Source organism: Magallana gigas, chromosome 7 (assembly GCF_963853765.1).
Source record: "Magallana gigas chromosome 7, xbMagGiga1.1, whole genome shotgun sequence".
In the NCBI taxonomy this organism is placed as follows: Eukaryota; Metazoa; Mollusca; class Bivalvia; order Ostreida; family Ostreidae; genus Magallana; species Magallana gigas.
This window is the reverse complement of record NC_088859.1, coordinates 24935170-24951566: the sequence shown is the minus strand read 5'-3', so window position 1 is coordinate 24951566 and position 16397 is coordinate 24935170. Positions and strand designations below refer to the sequence as shown.

Sequence of the window (16397 nt, the reverse complement as noted above, 5' to 3'; positions counted from 1 at the left end):
ATTGTAGCAAGAGCATGAACTTTCGGTGGGATTTAGCCATTTAGTTTGCCCATCAAAACAGGCTGTCAAATATTAAGAACCGTCTTTATATTTCGTTATAAGAAGCTACTCAATATTTTTAGACAGACAAACCGACATTTTTTTTATATATATATATATATATATATATATATATATATATATATATATATATATATATATATATATATATATATATATATATATATATATATATATATATATATATATATATATATATATATATATATATATATATATATATATATATATATATATATATATATATATATATATATATATATATATACACACACACACACACACACACACACACACACACACACACACACACACACACACACACACACACACACACACACACACACACACACACACACACACACACACACACACACACACTGTTATATGTGTCTTTGCTCTTTACTCACAGTACCTTTGGGGCAAAGATCGTTTTTTAGTATAGCTGAGAAGATTTTCAAACTAATGGGATGCAGTTAAAAGATGAAACCTTTGAAACTTTGATCATATAGTGCAACAGCAATCTTTTGTCTTAAAGTGTCCTCAGCATAAAGAAATCCGAATTCTTCTAACCCGCCAGAGAAATCTTCGTTATACTATTAGGGTTTACGATCCGCTCCTTTTCTTTGCGGATTTAGTAACAGGTTGGAGCGGATCGTACACATTTGGCTAGCGAAGATGCAAGAGAGACAGATAGTGCTTTTGCTGGGATTTAATTCTGGGTCTTCTGACTGTACGTGTACATTTATAATAACAACCCTAGTAAGCCCCGTACGATATATCATTAATAATACAACTTTCCGTAATAAATCAACAATTAAAAGCGTATAAAATTCTAAAAATTCATTATAAATCAATACTTCTTTAATGACACCACAACCTAGTTTATGAAGTAAAAATTTAAAATTACTATATATATGCATTTAAAATATTGCAACTTATGGATTGGATTGGATGCATTTAAAAAATGCATGGAAATAAACTTAAATGACAAAATGTCTGGTAAGCTAAATTTTAGGCCCCTGATTTTCGTTTACTGAAAACTCTCTTCCCTCATCACAGGGTTGCTTTGTTCAGTTGACCAAAATTGGTGGGGTGTCATCAAATTAGCATCTGAACAACACCTGGTGGTACATTGTTCCTTTTTAGCCCAATTTGACAGTGGAAAATGGAATTAAAAGAAACTATAGCCAGAAGAGAAAGAAGTTATCTGATATTATCAAAGGTTGTCATGATATTTGAAAGTGTTAAATTTTGCATTCACCTTAAGTACCAGTAATTTCTCCTGTATTTCTTATGCAACCCGATTGTAGTTCACATTGATATCGAAATTGACAGGGCTGAAATCTACACAATCCAGTTTTAACCAGCCAGTTTATCGATTGGTTGAAACCTTCATCAACCTAAGAAAAGTCACGGACTGCACGAAATTATCATGATGATTTCAGCCTCATATTCCTTTGTATGAAGACTTGGCTGTTTCTTTTATCTGACGTACGGATGAACATTAACAATAATTAAGTTATTTTTACCTACTCTTTATGATTAATTCAATAAAATATTACAAGTAAATAATAAAATGCTAACTTTGATGGTAGAAAGAATTACACAACCCGCTAATTGTTTGAATATTTAATTTTGATTGTTTGTGAACAGCGACCAGTGACTTTAAAAAAATTATGACAAAAACAGCAACTGAAACTGGTTATTTTTGTGTGTATTGAATTGTATCGCACGCAATTATAGTTTTAACACCACTTTGTATTGTGGGTATCACAAATACCTTAAGTTAAGAGCAGTTCTGAAAAAAGTTAAGTCTTTAATGAATGATTTAAAAAAAAAAAAAGATTTTCTAAGTTTATCTAGAGCAGACACTGCATCTTAGATATGCATTGTCGACATAAGGAGGGCATGGGAGAGCACCACACCTCGCGTGGACAGGATAGAACAGCTTGCCATCGCGGTTATCTCTCGACCCCTCAATGTACTGAGGGTTGTCATCCAGGCAGACGTAATCTGAAGCAGAATTAAAATCGTCACTATTCGTGGTCAGAAAACCGCTGTATTGAAGAGTCCAACTCGGCGGACATGTAATTTTGGCGGGAATCATTAAAGTGGCGGCTGGGACGTAGCAGACGGCACAAGGAACATCGTCATCCTGGGCGACATTCCTGTAAGTGAACTGGTACTCGGCCCCGTAAACAGACCCTTGAAGATGAGGTTGTTGAGGCTGGATTTCGCTCGCGGATAAAAATGAGCTGGGATCGTGAGGTAAACACAAGTAATTTACGCCACCTCCGACTGTATTAAAATTAGCCCCTGCTGCAAGACCTGCCAAGGAAAACATGATAATGACAATGTTTACAATAAATAAAACCATCTACATGTAATATACCAATGATTTCGCCATCAATCTCATAAACTTTCATCTTTATGATTTTATCTCACTGATAGTCAACTTCAAGTCAAGGGTCAAGGTTACAGTTTTATGTAAAGATTTGCTATCATATCAACTGTACTTTTTTTTTTTTACAAATGATAAATACCTGAGTAAACAAGACTGGTGCCATTCACTGCAGGGCATCCGCTTCTTCCCCAGCGTATGTATGTACTTCCAACTGCAAAAATAATGATCGCTATCCATTTTGCCAGTCTTGTTACTTCAACATAGTAAAGGTTATGATCTTGTTACTCAGGCACGTAGCATCGGGGGGGGGGGACTTTTTCTCGCAGTAACCAATTTTTTTTAAATTTACATATAAAAAATTGAATTATCATGGAGTTTTTTTTGGGAATATGTAAGGAGTGAAAGTGAAGTTTCAGATATTCTCCCCCCCCCCTACACCCACGGAACGGATTAGGATTTTGAAGATTTTGGAAAATTAAATTTTTTTTCTGCTTGTCAAGATTTTTTGGTTGAGTCTGCCCCCCCCCCCCCCACTTTCAAAAACGATGTGCTACGTACGTGCCTGTTACTTCAACCAAGTAAAGGTTATAAATTATGAAAATAATACTTTGGAAGGAAATTATTTTAGAACATTAACATTCACCAAGTATTTTCACCCTTAGTTTTTCTGCAAAATCATAAATGTTTTCTTAATTGTCAAAGCAATTGTCAGTTTGATCATTATGAAAAATTTCATTGCAGTTTGCATGTACATGAACAACAACAGGTCGATCCACCCGCGGGCAAACAGTATAAAAAGTCATTAAGATATTTATTAAAAACTGTTTGAAAATATTTCTCTGCCTAATGTTCATTATTTATTTAACTTTGCTTTGTTTTTTTTCATCTAACCCTTCGTGGACCATTCCGAGAAAAAAACAACCCAGCAAGCTCGGACTGCGCGGACTAACAAAATACGTTTGACTCTTCCTTGCTTTCAACTTCTGAATTTTGATACAGAATATTCCTTTTTTGACAAGTTTAGGTTTATACGAATATTTATTAGAGAGATTCAAAAAGAGATGTCAATATTAAGAGTATTTTTTTCTAGGTGGTTTATATGACAAAGAAAGAAGCTATGATATTGCAAAAATGAAAGTGGGTTTTTTTTGCACTCGCCGCTACCTTCAAACAAACATGAACTGCCAGTGAAAACTTATTTTAACGTCGGCTCCATCTTCAGCATTAGTCAGTTTCTATCAAATTTTTGTTTAGTTTTTAGTTTGTTTCTACTTTGATTTGAGCCCCTCCCCAATTCAACGTTAAAGTGGGTGTCTAAAACTTCATAAAATAGAGCTTATTTTTTTTCTATGTACATTATGTGGGTGAACCATTCGTCACAAATACAGTCATATACTCAAAGAGTCTAACTCCGCTAGTAAAGATTTTAACTAAAGAAATGCTAAAAGTTCCTCTGACCGATTCTTTGAAAAACAATGAGACATGCGCGTTCTACAGAAGACAGTAAACCTATGTAAATGTTGTTTAACCAAGTTGAACGTACTTCTGTCAATTGCACTTCTGAGTTGCTGGAGCTGTTGGTGCTCTGTGTTTACGTCGTTCAAAAGAAGCCCTTGGCACACCTCGCTGATCAACCAAACACCAAATATCATACCACACAAGTATACTGTCGCCATGTTATTTCTTGTACTATTAAGTAGCTTACAATCTTATCTCTGTAAGGATCGACGACTAGACACAGATTGTTTACAACAACACGGCACTTTTCCCTTATACATGTGATAAGTTGAACCGTTTCGAAAGACTCTCTGGCGGAATGTTGATTGCTGCTTTCAAATGCCGATATTTTTTTTTGTTCACAAGCGATGCTCTGTTGAATATTGCCACAGATATTTGAATAACATTTGGTGACTATAACGGGTGAAATTGGTTTCAAAAATAAATAACATACCATGTACATACCGGTAATTCGCGTCAGTGGATTTTGTTAAATTTTTGACAGTGGTTGCTTCATTCAAAACCCGTATAAAACACAAAAGCATTTTACGGTTTTCATATTGTACATTTCTCTGATCATGCATCTTTCACATTTCAATTTTAAAAGCGAATAAAGTGCTTTTAAAATATTCACTTAAGATAAGAAAATGACATAGACGGAATAGTCAATTTAAAAACATAGGGATAATCGGCTTACCGTGTAGTGTTTCCGTTATTTCCATTGTTGCTTTAACCGTATTGCTCTATCTATAGCATATGTCCCAAGAGACCGTTTCCGTTAATACTTAGCGATTTTTAACGAAAACACACACATGTCAAAAAAGTATGTTAAAATGGAAGTGAAGGGAAAATTTTAATCTTTTATTACTTACACGTCATCTCTTTTTACTCGCATAAGTTAACAGGAACCAAAACGGATTTCTTACAGAGATTTAAAAATGGAAAATCTGACATCTTTTTCAATTCCAAAGTTTCATGAAACAACTTGCTCTATTTTAAACGTTAGGTGGTACGGGACAGGTTTTTTTTTATACATTTCATTGTAGCCAGGGTGTTTGTGTCGTTGGAACTCTGTAACTAGAATTTCCTCAGTTCCCATTCAGCCCAAATGCCTTTAATTCACTCATTATAAGGCCCATCACCAATTTCTGAAGAAAATTACTAGTCAAAACCTGTAAAATTTTCTACATACTGGTTTTTATGAGATTTTGACCCTTTCATATTTTGCTAATTTTTCATGATTTTTCAGCTTTTTAGACCTCCCCCAGCCAATTACCTGCAAAGGGTTGACCATCCGTACCGTGTGCATGTTGCACCATCACATGTCAGAAACTTACCGGTGTATAGTTAACAATGTCCAACCCACCTACTTTTTGTGTTATTTACCCTCCCGTCTGTAACTTGCAATTTCACTGTGTTAAGTCACCGCAACAGTCATAGCCGCAAGTTTTGCATTTTACTTCTGATTCTCATGTACCTAACATATGGGGCCTACATCTTGCATATTAATTTCAACAAGAGACATCCCTCTAACTAATGATAATCATTAAAAATCATTTCACGAATTTTAGCAACACTCATAAGCTTTCAAGTACAACAATTCTCAATTTTTACCAAAATATTTTAAAAGTACTTTATCCGAAACTGTCCCTTGCTGTCTTATCATCCAGATTCTTTCATACCATTTGCAATGCAAAATACTCGGAATCCTTCGACTTAATTTTTCCATCTTCCTATAGCATTTATACATAAACAAGTATTTTTACAGCATAGCAACATCTGAATTGTCGCAAGCAAGAATGGCTGATATTTTAATTTGCTGAATGGTTTCGTAAAACAAACATTTTTACGAATTAAATTCGTAAAATCGTATATGTCATTACCTGTTTCGGGATGTTCAGAAAGCAATCAATGATATATTTTGATAAACAAGAGGGCCAAAATATTTGGACAGACCATGGACGGATGTATTTGTTTAAGCTTCGCCTTCGATTTTGTGGGCTTCAGACAGATGTCGTTTTCGTACCGCAACTCATCGAAGAAACTTAGTATATTTAAAGGAACATCGAAGTGGTATATCGATCTATCATCATAATAAGAACCCCCCCCCCCCCCCCCAAAAAAAAAAAAAAAGAAAAGAAGAAAGAAGTATTCCACAAACGGGGAATGTTGCACTATGGGATTAAATTCGGCTTTGTATGTGTTCATGAGTTCAGAATTATTAAATATGATTATATTCAAATTATTTTTTAAGTTTACAACCAAATAGTACCTTTTTAAATTAAAAAAAACCCCACTTAATAATCAAAAACTAAATACTACCAGATGATAAACTAGAGATGAAAAAAGTTCAGTTATACAATTTTATTGCTTTTACAAAACAAAATTGTCGTTAGGAAACTCGACGACCTTAAAAATAAATGTTTGATTTTAAACTCGTAAAACAAGCCAGTTTATTAAAGTTATTTTTTTATATGAAGATCTTGCAATATTTGTTATTCTACTACAAGCATTCTCCAGTTCGAATTGTTGTTGATAGGAGTGGGTGCGAAGACATTCACTCACAAGAGGTCGTGCTACACAAGCTTCGCTTCGTGTAAGCGAAGCTTGTGTAGCACGACCTCTGGTGAGAGAATGGGGGCGAATTCGAAGAGTGTGATAAAGGCTTGCGGTAAAAACCCGAGGTTATTATCACTTTCACTCACGACGACCTTCTTTCGATGTTTATAAGTAGAAAATTGTGTTGTTTTCGTGACCAAACCTTTACTTTCATTAATTAATGTTGCACATTAACAAGCATGATTATAAGTAAACTAAAGTTTTCGCAGATAGAAGTGTCAGTAGCCCCAGCTTATTTGTCGTTGAACTGTAAAATTCATTATTCATAAAGGAAAATATACTTATAAGTAGTGTAAATCACCGTTTTAATAACCACAAAAGAGGACAAAACGTCTGAGCAGCAGTGTCTATCCTAAGTAGGATATGTAAATCAAGAAGGCTAGGTGATAAACAAATAAACCGTCAGACCTACCTTAAATATAATTTGTTAAGCAACAGACTATTATTCAGTAAAAGAAAAATTCATATACATTGTATTTCAGTTTTTAAATTTGGGTATTTCTTTCTAAATCTTTATATTGAATTCTTCTTCTAAGAGATCAATACAGTCTAAAATTTGCCACGACCATCGAACCATCTTAAATTAATAAAAGAAAAAAGAAAAAATGGGGAAAAAACTAGAAAAAGGTGGGTTTTTGTTCAAGTTTATGGACCGACTGAAAGTTGTTTCTATTAACTAGTTGTCTTGTTGTAAATGTTGTACCCGGTAAATTCTAAATTTAAAATATGACAAATGATTTACCTCTTCAAACATTTTGCTCAACTCAAACATATACGTTTCATAAAGGCGATTTAATTAAAGAAGTTAGCAGTTTCGTTGATTTCATTCTGTTGCCGAAAATTTCATTTTTTTTCTCAAAGTTTGTAAACACTCAGATTACGATATTTCCATAAATAAGTAATTTATAGTAGTCTTAAAAAATGTAGAAATAATTGTAATATGCTTTCGATTATCAATCGGTTAGTTGTAATCAATGAACACCTCTTAAATTCCTGAAATCTGAAACACAAAGAGGCATGGAATCAAGTAAGTGCTAAATTCACTGTTTACCAAGTATATTTTTAATTCTGAGGATGATTGTGGTCTTCTGAAAGATAATTCCAATGATACTGATGTGTTGCTACGTGGATTTTCATGATTATGGGAATTCTTGATAATATTTTTCATGATTAGTTTAGCCCCCCCCCCCCCCCCCCTTTCAATTTGCTTCCGACGCCACTGTTATTAGAGTACATGCAACAAATTGTTAAAGTATAGGCCTCGGCCGAATTAAGAAAATATCTCCAAATGCATCCTTATCGCTACCAAAAAGTTGTGACAAGACACCCCCCCCCCCACGCGAAAAATTACACGGGTCCGTCAGCTGAGTTGCAGAGTTATCGATAAGAAAAACAAACTATTTAAAGACATTGGTTTTGAGATTGTGATTACCCAGTAATAGGAGACATAAGAAGCGACACCCTCTTTAAAAAAATGAATAAAAAATCCAAAGATAAGGTTAACTGTCGTGAAATTAAAATGTGTATAAATTATTTTAAGAAATGTTTCTTTGCATTGTCGGCAATATATAGGGAAAAAAGCCTACCATGCAGGTAAAAATTGACATTTTTTAAAAATTATTTTAAGCAATGATTACGGGATTGAGTATGACGTCCTGAATGTCGGTTCAATACAGACTCACTTTGTGAAGTTGGCTGATAAAACATTTCTGGAGAGCTAGTATAATACAGCTTTACAGCCACTTGTGAACTAGCTGCAGGTCTGTAGCTCCCTGTCTAAAAATACAGATGGACGATCTTTGAGCTACAGTGCCTCCCATGGTAAAACTTCAATTTACGGCGCACAAAAAATATGCGCTAGTTTTTTTTTTATTTTATTGAAGATTGTGTTATTATTTATCTTTCACTTACACAACAACAAAAAGTATAAATACATGTAAAGTAACATAAATTTTTCCGCGAAAAATTACCAAATCCTTGCAGGTCGTTTATTCTAACTAATTCAGAAAAATAACAAGAGTAAAAATGGGGTACTCTATGTGCAATGTTTTTGCCCAAAAATGATTAAGTTCAACAGCTGATATTTTTATAAATTATCAGAAATCAAAATCCTAGCAATTTGCATACTTCTGATATATATGTATAAATGATCTTCAAAAGAATAACTTCCTATCTTGAAAACTGTTCGAGGAGTTATCGGTACAATAAGGGTACCTTTTTGACAGCCACTCGCCCGTCTGCAATTTTTACTATTTCAATAATCGGAAACCCGGTTAAAAATTCACTCTCAAAATTCTTAGAATTCAGAAGCAATGGAGTTACATGGGACCTCACGGCGGTCTTCGAACCCCATGCTGCTCAAAATATATTTACCCCCTTAGGGAATTTCTTGATCCGTCTCATTTCTAGAAAAGAGTACGCATTTACTTATATTCCAGTTTAAATTACATGTCAAGTTTTTTTTTTAGAGATATAAGATATTAGGCATTTCCTTTTATAATACCATGAGAATTATATTACGGAAATTAGCGCATTCGTCACATCGGCAACGATTTTTTTTTCTACATGAACCTCTTCCTGTTTGGTCCAGTTTCAATCATACCTCTTTTTTTTCTTCTAAAAATAATACCGGTGTTTTCGATAGAAAAGGTGTCGTTCATTAAAAGCGTATTGCAACAGTTTAGCTGAATATTATGTTTATTTTTCGTTCATTCCGGTCCGGCGGTTACGGCATGCCTTTTCCTGCAGCAAGGCAGTTGCCATATAAGGTCATGTCAAAATTCGACAAACTTGTAGACTTTACATTTGTCAATTTGTATCATTCAGATGTGCTATTGCCGAGCCTGAAGTTACAAACGCAGAAACTACGGATTGAAAGTGTGCAAAGTTGAAGGTTTAATTAACTAATGTAAACAATAAAGTTGCAAAATGTGCATCATGCGAAGGAACTGAGTCAAATCTTACACGTGTTTATGCCCGAGTTTTATATGTTACACGATCAGAATTACACATATTCATGCTCAGGCTCACACATCAACACGATTACATATTCGGATTTACAAGTTTACATGTCTGGATTTTTGAACACGATTACCCTCCATAGTTGACTGTCTTATTAGACAACGGTTTGCATAGAAATTGCGTGTCTGTTATTCCTGAACACACACGAAGAAGCAGATACGCGAATAACGTTTACTTACATTTCTTGTTTGCTCAGTCTTCTTTTTAGGATCTTACAAAATTATATTTACATCTACCGAGTTTTATTCCCTATATTTCTTACGGAAACTTATAGTTAATTCATAGCTCTGTAGAAATAGCCAGACTGAAATCTACGCGCCCCGTTTATCGATTGGTCGAAATCTTCAGCGGTTGAAACTAACAAGAAACTGACAGGACAGATATCGACACGTCCTGTTTATCGATTGGTCCAAACCTACAGCGACCTAGGAAAAATCACGGTCTGCACGAAATAATCATGACGATGTCAGACTCAAAGCCTAACAGGAGACGATTTGGCTGTTTCTTTTAGCTAACGCACTTACGTACATTAACAGCAATTTAATGAATTTTACTTACTTTTCATAATCAATTTTTCAATTAGATTAATAAAAGATGTTTAAAATATACACAATAAAATGTTTTCTTTGATAATTCATTCGGGTTATGAAGGAAGCGATCATTGCAGAAAAAATTTACATGTCGCTACCTACATATCCCGAATGAATCACCAAAGAAAGTATTTTATTGTTTAAATAATCACAGTTCGATATCTTGGAATGTTGCTACTTCTTTCTACATCACTATCGTAAAATAACAAACGTAAATTTGAAGGCTGTAATATATAATTATATTTTGTCATATTCAGCTTTTCATCTTTGCCTTTTTCAAGTGAACTTTCTTGTGAATACACTGCTAATGGTAACCTCAATTTTAATGCAAACCGTTATCTGGTAAGACAACAAAAGTGTTCCCTTTCTACAATGTTCAAAAGGTACAAAAAGTCATCGAGTCTTTTTTTTCATTAAATGAATCTTCAATATTTGTTTTCGACAAATAATTAACATACTAATGTATACTAATACATTTACTAATCAACAAATAACAGCCATCATCCTCCCACGTCTTCAGAAAATTCTATGTTGCGAATTCATCAATCAAACGATCCCAGAGGTTTTAACCTTAGCATATAACATCAAATCCACAGCGACTAGCTGTAGTTAGTAGGGAAAGGTTAATTTAAAATTTAAGTCTTGAAAGATCAGAGAAAAAAAACAGAATCAAAGAAAATCCGATGCCCTAATTTTTGGATCTGAGATTTTCTTTCATTATTACACTGTATGAAGAATTCTAATCGAATCCTCAGTAGGATGAGATGTCAAGATGATTCCTCGACAGATTTAAAACTTAGTATTAAGATCACGTTAATTTGTAGAAGTGATGAATTTAAATAGAAATTGTTCAATTCTTTAATCTCTAGAAAGTTTCCGGAAATGATCAACTTTCACTAAAAGCCTTTGGATATCAAATGCCTTTCTATAACGATTCCGAGAGTTTTATTGGTTGGCCATTATTCTATTCAATGCTCATCACTTTGATACCTATTTCCTTTCATGTGATCTCTTCTGTCAGAAGTTTCCATGCCATGCATTTGAAATAGAAGTTAAGATCAATGATTGTCTGATAATAAACTGTGCAATTTTCAATTGAAAGAGAACAGATAGAATTATACCGTCAATGAGTTTTCTTCCCCATGATAAATAGAGAATAATACATACCCTTTTCCATATCACAGCCAGTATCAGCCCGAGACTCCAATATCAGTTCGAGGGCCGAAGACCCGAGGGATGATATTGGTCGAGGACTGATACAGATTGTGATATGGTAAAAGGGTATTTATTATTATATTTATCACATACTTAGTAATAAAATTTAAAAAAAAAAACATCAACTTAAAAAAAAATTGATTTTAAATATTATTTGAAAGTACATGTAGTCTGTACATGTATAAAATAAAAATATGGGATCTTATTGTTTTACGAAACATGTAGCTACAGAACCGGAATTTCATCAGCTTTTAAAATTAACTGCTCCAAAACATTTACTAGCATTTGAAGTTTTCAACAGCATCAAAAATGTTGACTTTAACAAATGTTTTATTTTTTTTTCAAAAAAAAAAAAAAAAGAAACGAAAAAAAAGGCAGACCGCAAAGGGTGTGATACGGATCCGTATCAGCCCTAGGACTGATAACCTGTATCAGCCCCGGAGGCCGATACGAGTTTTGTAAAGTCATCTGTATCACATTTGCAAAAAACCTGTATTTATTACGAAGTATGTAATAAATAATGATAAATACTACATGTAGTAAATGATTCGTCGTTAATAAGTCTGCATATCTACCAAACTGCACATTTGCGCTTTATACCTTACAAACAAACAGTAGCATTCATTGACAAAAAAACTTTTTTACCGCATTAAATCGGATAATCGAAATTTGAAAGAAAGATAAATGAAATGAAAGAATATCAAACCGCCCTTAGGTGATCACATCACTCGTCTGAGTGAAAATGTCAAAATGTCACCTTAGTTACTAACAATTGCAAGCTTCCAGTATCAAATACAGATCAAAGAAGAAACACATACAAGTGTGTAGTATATTTTCGTACATACTTAATTGCCTCATGATTAGGTCTATAAACTATTTTTTTTTTTAGATTTATTTCCTTATAAAAAAAATCGATCTCCACTGACTTTTTACGTGTTGAATTTGAAATATCTAGTATTATAATTAAAACAGACAAACATGATACAGATTGATTCCATATCTTTTTCGATATTCTTATTTTCGTTAAAAGTTTGCATTGATTTCGAATTTAAAAAGCTACGATTTCAAGAAATGTCTTGATCTACATAAATCAATCATTGAACATTTCCGGTGGTGATAAAACAGTGAGATCAAAATGCCAAAGTTAAAGGTCTATTGGTTTTTATTGAATAGGGATGTAAATGTTTTATTCAGTGGGGAGTGACTATGATCAATATTAGTACCAGGAAGTATAATTATTCGTTATACATCTTTGTGTACAGTTTAGACTCTGAATCAGAGATGATCTTTTTCTTATTCAAACGAACCTAAAATCTCCACATCTAACTTTATTAATAAGCTGACTTTCATATGTAAGGAGACCCACTGCTTTATTGTTTTCAATCTCATTCAAACCAAAATTACAATGTGAACCCCTATTTTGACTCCTTTCTTTCTCCTTTCTTTCGCCGGTGTAATGAAGAATAATGACCCCCGTAGAATAATGACCGGGGGTCATTTTTCTACGTAGAAAAATGACCCCCCGGTCATTATTCTACACAGAAAAATGACCCCCCGGTCATTATTCTACGTAGAAAAATGACCCCTTTGCCTGAAGAATAAGTGTCATTTTCATAAAAATGAGCACACTCCACATGAAGAAAAGTGACCCCTGTAGAATAATGACCCCCTTGTAGATATTTTATATATATATAAATTGCATCGGGGTATGGTTGTCATCTTAACAATTACATTTACATATATCTATGGTGTTCTGATACGGCCACTTCGACCTAAGTTGCAAAGGCGATAGAGCGAAGGCGTAGGAGCAAAAGTGCGAAGATGCGACGACGAAGCGCGAAGATGTGACGCCTAAAGTGCGAAGTTGCGAAGGCGAAGGAGCGATACTACTATCTTCCTTTCCAACTTTGCACTCTGGCCTTCGCATCTTCGCACTTTTGCATTCGCCTTTTTTGATTGCATTCAGCAAGTCTCTGTCGATTACATAGAATTTTATACAGGCACCGTACTCGCCAAGGTTTTCCGATTAATCCAGGCTATTATTGGTACGAATGCGCTAGGCCATCGCGCTTACTATGAATGTTTATAAATATTTTAATGTGTACATGTAACATATATGTTTATTAGTAATGGCTATGCCTAATCATTATCCACTCCACACAAAATTTAATGTCCGCCATAATGTGTACATATGCACTTCTAAACTTCTGTCACTTACCAGCCGTCTGTTAACCGTGGACCAAACACAGTAACATTCTAATTTCATTATGCGACACGCCTTGCTCATGCATGGATCTAGAGGGGGAGAGGGGGTCCCCCCCGGAAAATTCAATATTAATAATTTTACGCAGTAAATCGGGAGAGGGAGTCCGGATCCTATCCCCCTGGATAATTTAATTTTATTAATTTTATATTTTTTTTCCCCAAAATATGCCTCGGAACCCTTTAAACGATGGAGAGCTCCGCAATTATAAAACATAGGTAATCACAGATTACAAAGCTCACCGAGACGAGGCATCACCTTTATGAAGCATCACCTTTATGAGACCACCTTTATCATATTATATGAAAACCATCCTTTATGATCTTGGATATTCATGGATTCTGTTTTGACACAATATTGAATATCATCTGTTAAAAAATTGGTTGATATTCATATGTTCATATGTTTATCAATACAATAATATATAATTAAAATTGCATCCTATCATACTTACAATATATATCATATACTACCATAAAATACCGTAAAAAATTGTGAGATATGATATTATAACGATATTATAACGTAAGATATGACATTGTATTGTATTATACATTATAATTGTATTTGATCTAATAATAGAATATCATAAAACATAATACAATATAGTATTATATGAAACAATATCATATTGCAATAATACATCATAACATTGAAACATATGATATTATATTGTTTAATTAAGCATTGAATCATTATTTTTCTTAAAGAAGTGGTCTCATAACTGCAACGGTGTGCATACAAATTGTATAACGCGCGCTAGCGCGTAATGAAAATTTGTTTGCACTCATCGTTACTCATATATTGCAATATCATATGTAATACTATCATGTGATTAAATAATAAATAAATAATACAATATAATATTATACAATATTGTATCATATTAATCAATACTTTACATAACAATATCGTGATACAATATCATATCATAAAATATAAAAACAAGAGATGTTTGTAAAACACTTATGCCCACCTCCCTTGGAAACATCCACAAAGAAAATAAACTGCAAATAACTGGAATTTTTCTATGTTCAAGGGGTATAACTCTGTCGAAAATTGCTCGATCGTACCCAATATCGAACGTGACCTTGATAATATAATGATAAACCTGTATACAAAATTGCATTCCAATATGTTGATCTTTTGCGAAGAAAATGAGCGGAAACTGCAAATAACTGGAATTTTTCTACGTCCAAGGGCCATAGCTCTGTCGAAAATTGCTCAATCGTACCCAATTACGAACTTGACCTAGATATTATCATGATAAACCTGTATACCAAATTTCATTTCAATATGTTCATCCTCTGCGAAGAAAATGAACTGAAACTGTTAGTGGACAGACTGACAGACCGACAGCAGCAGAGCAATATGCCCTCCCTTCTTCGAAGGGGGGCATAAAACTTGATACAATATTTTATCGCATCATATAACGTTTTACAATATAACATTTTGGTATTATATTGTATCCTATTAAACAATAGTGTTTCAAATCATACAATACTATATCATAGGAATCATGTTACATCATTTAACAACAACCACATCCATCTATCAAGCAGGTTTGAGTGAGGTAGGAGATTTCTCTAGCATCCTTGATAATGGAGATCAGGCTCTGCATCTAAAGCAACCTCTGCGTTTCATTTATAATATAGTTACATCAACTATGCAAGCTATCATCTATAAAACATGTGACCTGTTCCATAAAACTAAACCACATCAAGAATCATAAACCTATGGCTCTGATTCAGCATTCAAGCCTGTCAGGTGCATTAGTATCATAAGGCGCACCATCCATACAAATTTAATGAAGTTAGGACCAGTAGTAACTAAGATATAATCATTAGAGGGCACCTGCAACAAAAACTTTAACCAGCTCTAAAAACCTTAACCTCCTCCAGGATCCAAAGCCTATTCAGCACTCAATCCTGTCTGGTGCATCAGTATCATAAGACACACCATCCATGCAAGTTTGGTGAAGTTAGGACCAGTAGTAACTTAGATATTGCTATTAAAGGGTACCTGCAACAAAAACTTTAATCTGCTCCAAAAATCTTAACCTCCTCCAGCACCTGAAAGTTAGTAACCAGATTTAATAGGTCCAGATGCATCATCCATGTAATTTTGGTGAAGAGAGGACAAGTAATTATAATAGCTTAGATACAGGAGCTGCAACTAAAACTTTAACCAGCTCCGGACGCCGACGCCGGGGGGATAACATATGCTCCCATTGACTTCGTCTGGGTGAGCTAAAAAGGCGAAAGAGCGAAGATTTGAAGGCGAGAGTGCGAAGTTGCAAAGGCGAAGAAGCGATAGTAGTATCACTTCTTCGCTTTCGCAACTTAGCACTTTCGTCTTCGCATCTTCGCGCTTCGCTGTCGCATCTTCTATATTCTTCACATTGTTCATGAATTATACTTGCATTGTGGATTTCCACAATACAAACTGCTGGGTACATACAAGTTCATCACTTAGAATTAATGATGAAAAGTTTACTTTATAACCAAGCTGAAGTTAGTAGGCAATGACAGCAGCAATTACGCCAGTAGAGGTTAGCGGCCAATAAGGAAAATCGTCAAAGTACTGAGAGTACTCGTACAAAAAATATATTTTACTTTATCCTCGGCATACTTTAGTAAGTTTAGTTAACATCAAGATGATTAATGCTTCAATAGTTTGTATGAGCATTGGTAACTTTTTATACAATAAAGGTCGTGTGATCAAA

The 16397-nt window shown here is 34.1% G+C and overlaps 1 long non-coding RNA gene across 1 annotated transcript; it reads right to left on the bottom strand.

Moving 5' to 3' along the window:
• Window positions 1-1776: 1776 nt before the first annotated feature.
• Window positions 1777-4210, bottom strand: LOC105346977 (uncharacterized). The gene is made up of 3 exons (XR_010708039.1): window positions 4011-4210; window positions 2607-2678; window positions 1777-2391 (listed from the first exon to the last, which is right to left on the bottom strand). It is a non-coding gene; the product is annotated as an uncharacterized lncRNA (long non-coding RNA).
• Between the last annotated feature and the right edge of the window lie 12187 nt (window positions 4211-16397).